Source organism: Gouania willdenowi, unplaced genomic scaffold (assembly GCF_900634775.1).
Source record: "Gouania willdenowi unplaced genomic scaffold, fGouWil2.1 scaffold_191_arrow_ctg1, whole genome shotgun sequence".
Taxonomy (NCBI): Eukaryota; Metazoa; Chordata; class Actinopteri; order Blenniiformes; family Gobiesocidae; genus Gouania; species Gouania willdenowi.
In genome coordinates, this window is record NW_021144942.1 from 1 (window position 1) to 5,867 (window position 5,867).

A 5,867-nucleotide genomic window follows, 5' to 3' on the forward strand; every position below is an offset into this window, starting at 1 on the left:
GGTGGTGGTTTAAGATGGACCAACCCCTCTAACAGAGTGTGGAGGTATAACCTAGTCACACACACTTGGCAGGAGATGTCACCAATGCAGGAGTCACGGGCCTTAATGAGTGTTACTGAGCTAAAGGGATGCATCTACGCTATGGGAGGCTTCAGGGATGATGTTATCTCACACAGAACTGCTGAACGCTACCAGCCCAACATCAACCAGTGGACGTTCATTGCATCAATGAATGAAGAGAGGATCAGGGCCAGCTGCACCACACTGAACAACAAGATTTACATATGTGGAGGATGGAATAATAGAGTACTGAATACTGCTGAGTATTACAACCCAGACACCAACCAGTGGACACTGATCACTCCTATGGGAACACCTCGGTATAGACTTGGGGTCGTTGCATATATGGGCCACATTTTTGCAGTTGGAGGCAGAGATGGATTCAGAGATCTGAGGTCTGCTGAGGCTTATGACCCAGTGACCAACACCTGGTACGATGTCCCTGAAATGGTCCACAAACACAGATACTTTGACATTGCAGTGATGAACAAGCAGATCTTTGTTGTCTCTTGTAGAAGACGAAACAGAATTGTTGAGTGCTATGACTACACTACAAATACTTGGTCTGTGGTATTTTCTGGCATGGACCACAGCGAGTATGATTGGGTGAAATGCTGTGTGATTTCTGGACTTCCCAACATGGCTGAGTACTGTTCCCCTCGTAAACCTGTCATACCCAGGACACAGGTCTAAAAAAAGTCTAAACTAGATACTGAGATGGAGCAAATGTTATTTTCCATGATCCTAACTGGGAGTGTAACCTGCTCTGACCAGGTCTGTGTGTATCAATAAAGTGTTTAAAGACATTAGAAGACCTATGTGTGAATAAATGGATCAGTTCATGTCCCAGCTCAGATGGGATGGTTTTATCGCCTGGATCAACCTGAGTTGGTGATGATCTAGAAAAAAAATACTACATTTTAGTGGTGACAACATATAGCAGATGTGTAGATGTACTGAATTTCATTAGAATTAATGTCGTGGTTAGCAAGACAAGTATTCTAAAGGGTTAAAATAAGCAGAAATGGATGATTATTAGATTAAATTACTTGAAATCAAACTTCCTGCAACACAATAACAAGTGAAATATACTGAATATAAACAAATAATTCTAGTTAAAAATTTTTTTGCTTTTTTAATTTATGCAAATGAAAGCTTCGGAACAAGAAGAAAACAACTAATCTAAGTAAAAAATGACTCAGCATTAGTGAAAAATGATTAAGCTGTTTCTTGATACAAGTTGACTCATCTTGAAATAAACCTAAATCTATATTAAAATTAAAACCAAAATTTTAAAACCAGTTTTTGTTCTTAGAATAAACATCTTATCAGAATCACAACCAGGAGTATGAGTACCATCAACATTTATTAACAGTATGAACCGTACACCAGAAACAGTGGTTGCTGCACACTTTTTATGTCAAATTTAAGACAATTTAAGACTTTTTTTAAAGCAAAATCAACAGCAATGAACAAAACACATAATATGCTGCTGTATAAAGTGCTGTGATTTGTCACGTGAAGAAGGCAAAAACAAAATGATCAAACATTTGTGCAACACTACAATGTAAAGTATTCAAACATGTCTCAGTTCAAGGTCCATCTAACATGTGAGACCTAAGGACACTGAGGGAAAACTTGTGGCGTAGCTAGCCAAGTCAGGCACAAAACAACTTATTCAAAGGCATTGCAAACAAAAACAACTGTGAACTTGTAATAGAGAATAAGAACGCTACGTCAACTGTATAAACTATGGAAGTATATCTGTACCATAATTCAATTTAAAATCCATTAACAGAAATAATTTTTCATTTTCAGAAGATAACTGCATTTTTTAACTCATAAATAAAATGAATAATAAATTATCCATTTTCATTTTCTTCTTCCCTTAAACATGACGTTCTGGTGGGAGGAGTCAATGCAGACTGGAGAAGAATTACAAACGGTGGAAAATCAGATGATTTCAGGTCAAAATAATGTGAGCAGCTGATTTTCTGAGGGTGCACAGATCCTAGATGACTAAGATAGTTTATAAATGTGATGACTGGACTACAATAGAGTTACACAGAAGTAGTTTGATATTTGCAACCACTGTTTATTTGTCAAAGGTCACAGATTAATTCAATGAAACTTTATTTATACAGGGACAATTCCAACAATAGTCACCTCGTAGCGTGAGATAATAGGCAACACATTGTGTGATCATTGGTTTCTAAGAAGGGTTTACAGATGAAAAGCTCTATTATAGCTAAGTGTGTGCTAATATGCTAATTATTGTAATAAACAGTTTTTAATAGCAGACATTATATTTACAGTAATAATATATTGTGTTTCTGGGTGTGCAAAGGTTACAGATGTGTTCCAGTGAATAAATATTATTTTGATATTAATTTGAAAATATGTTTTAATTAATATTTCATCCCAAGGTTCCTTTATCAATGCATATATGGTAAACAACACCAAAATTCCAAATATTCATAATAATAAAACTTTATAAATCTTCCCCATGTGACCAAACTATAACACTGCATTTTTATTTTTTCCATTCATTATTAAATAATGATGACATATATGGTGACCATACGTCAGGTTTTAGACATGTCCTCTTTTGTTTTCACGTGGTGTCAGGGCTGTGTTGGGATATGTTACAAATTTCTGGGTTTCCCAGGGACTTTGAACGCATCTCGAGGCATGCGTTAATTTAAAAGACGTACCTCCACAAAAATGTGTTCTATCTGTCACCTGCAGTCATAGATTTTTTATGATATACATATAGAATCAACTGCACTTTGTAAAAAAGACAAACAAACAAAATGATATAATGTGTTACCATTGTTATTTTGATTTTAAAACCAATCAGAAATACCCCATTTTATTTGTATTTGGTTTTTATTTTTTCCTGTTTCTGGTTTTTCTGTTTTCCTGATTCTGGTTTTAAATTAATTAAAAAATTACAGGAAAAAAGTGCCATAAAGTAGATGTTTTACGTAATAACATGCTCCATAGTTAATTATTAGTTATTTTTGGTGTGTCAGCATGTCTTTCATGTAATATACAGGAAGTGACTTTAATTCAATTTGTTGAAAATTATTTCCTAGACAAACAAATGCAGTTATTCTGCATCATGCAGTGATAGACACAACAAACACATATACAGCTGTTATGTTACTGCACAATATCATATAAGTTAGCTGTTACCATAATAGCTTTATATTGTAACAGCTCTGCTGTTTGTTGGATGTGTCCGTTGTAGATGTTCCTAATTCCTACAGCGTTGGCAGTCAGTGAAGGCAACTTGAGGATGCGTAGTGGAGATGGTACTGGTAATCTGATTACATGTTTTTAAATGTACTGTAACAGATTATAGTTACATTATTTTTGTATCCAGATAACATAACGCCGTTACTAGTAATCCATTACTCCCCAAGCCTGTGTGTGTGTGTGTGTGTGTGTGTGTGTGTGTGTGTGTGTGTGTGTGTGTGTGTGTGTGTGTGTGTGTGTGTGTGTGAGAGAGAGAACATGTATTTATTTATCTGAATAATATTCACTGTTATGCAGGATGTTTACTATTATTTTGGCCATAGTATATAGTCATCTTAAAGATGTAAATCCTTGTTTTAATCATAAATAAAAATGGCCAAAAATGGTGGACAAAGTTGTGAAATGGGATTTTAAAAACCACAGAAATTGGTTAAAAGTTGCAAATTAGAATGGACAAAAACGGACAGAAAAAGTGTTTTCAAAGTGTCAATATTGGAACAATTAGTTTAAACTTTCATATAATGGGCATGACAAATGGTGTATGGGGTTAAATTGGCAAAAATAATCATGAAATACGATGAAAATGGATAAAAGTGACAATAATTGGTCAACATATGTGACATTAGATGCAAAAGTGGTGGAAAGGAGTTGTAAGTGTCTTGAAAGTAGAAAAATGTGTATTAAAATAAACTAAAAATGCATTAAAGTTCAGGATTAAAGCCACAGATGCTGCAGGGCGAGAAAACACACACACACACACACAGTTTACACACAAACGCCCCAGGGACACGTTCACACTGATTCTGTGTCACAAAGTCACATGTGTTGGAAAAAGTCACACAAACACCACTTCTACTACACATTTTTTGTGTAAACATTTGTTCCTCTAAAGATGTTTATTATGAAGATGAAGCGATCATCTGTAGTTTAAAGATGTGTAGCTCTGTGGGCCTGTACTACAAAGCTGGATACGTATATCCTGGATTTATCTCTGTTAGCGGGTTTCACCTAACCAAACATTCTCTGTCAGAGAGCAGCTGCACTATGAACTGAGATATCAACTCACTCACTTAACCCAGGTGATTTCAGCCTGGCTACGTGCACGCTCCTGTGACAGGGGTGAGAAAGGACCCCCACACTTTGTGTATAGCAGCACAACTGCTGTATGTTCCTGCTGAGGCTGTCAGCGTCACCACAGTGTATAATGAAAGTGTATAATGAATGAATGAATGATCTGATTGGTCCGTGGATACAGAAAGTGTCTGACACACACAGCCTCAATCAGCTGACTAGGCATTTTACAAAGATTATCATTCAAAAGTATTAATATTGTTCATTTTTAGTGAGTCACACATAAACCTTTTAGTTTCTGGGCAAATATAGAATAAATGTTCCAAGGCTTCATCAATGTCTCTATATAAACCACACAGTTGTCACTATTTGGACTTGTGTGAGAGTTGGTATTACAGACCTTTACATGTTCTTTCCTAAAGGTGATGAATCCACAAAGATCCTTTTCTCATTTCAAATATGATGTTTCATACCAAAAGATATATTTTAGTTGATAAATTGTCCATAAATAAAGTCTATCAATAAATGTAACAGTCAGTCCTTTACTAAATAGTGCTCTTTAATTTGGCTATAGCTGTAGCTTGTTCTGCTCAACACCTCTTCCTTCTTGCTTGGTGAATCAGAACACGACACTTGTAAAGATATATAAGGAGGTTCCTGCAAGACATGCAAAAAGTATATCCTCATAAATATCATTACTGCTATTGTTTCCTAGCTTCTCTATAATCACATGGACCAGATTATCAATCTGTATGATAATCTAGACCTTAAAGCCATGGGACTTTATCTACTCTCAGATCAAGAACACACGTTGACTTTTAATGAGCAGCTCGAGCAGCCAATAGTAATGCTTAAATCAGCTCATAAGATTGCTGTGTTGGTAGAAAGATTTCTGATTGGCTGACATCCATTCTGTATTGATAAACTTCATTTTCAGAACCTGGAGAAGGAGAAGAGATTCACTGTCTACTCAGAACACTTTGGATTACAATATGCTCAAAGATGATTATGGACTTTTGACCAAATAACATTAAAAAAAATACATACTGCAGCTTTAAGCTAAGGGATGAGTACTGCTGAATTTTCTACTGCCAACTTTCTAGGTGTTTAGAACCGTGATCGTTTTAACTCAACCAAATTTTTACACATTTTAGCAGCTTCATAGGCCAGTTAGCTCAGCTGGTCAGAGCGTGGTGCTAATAACGCCAAGGTCATGGGTTCAAACCCCATACTGGCCAGATATTAATCAAGGACCATAAACCTGCTTTCATGTGTTGTAAATGTTAGTGTATGAGTCAGAAAGGACAAGGTATGAATATGTATACAATAAACACAGATAAAGAATATCTAAACTGTTAATCATTCCCAAACCTGGAAGAAAATTCACAAATAGCCAAAAATCTAGAATGACTGTCAGTAAAGAAGCTTCTTTTTGACATCTTAATAAATCAGCAAGTAGGACAAATACCAATTTA

General features: G+C 35.7%; 1 non-coding gene across 1 annotated transcript; it reads left to right on the plus strand.

The window, feature by feature from the left end:
* The first annotated feature begins 5,556 nt into the window (after positions 1 to 5,556).
* Positions 5,557 to 5,630, plus strand: trnai-aau (transfer RNA isoleucine (anticodon AAU)). Its single transcript has one exon. It is a non-coding gene; the product is annotated as a tRNA-Ile (tRNA).
* Positions 5,631 to 5,867: the final 237 nt, after the last annotated feature.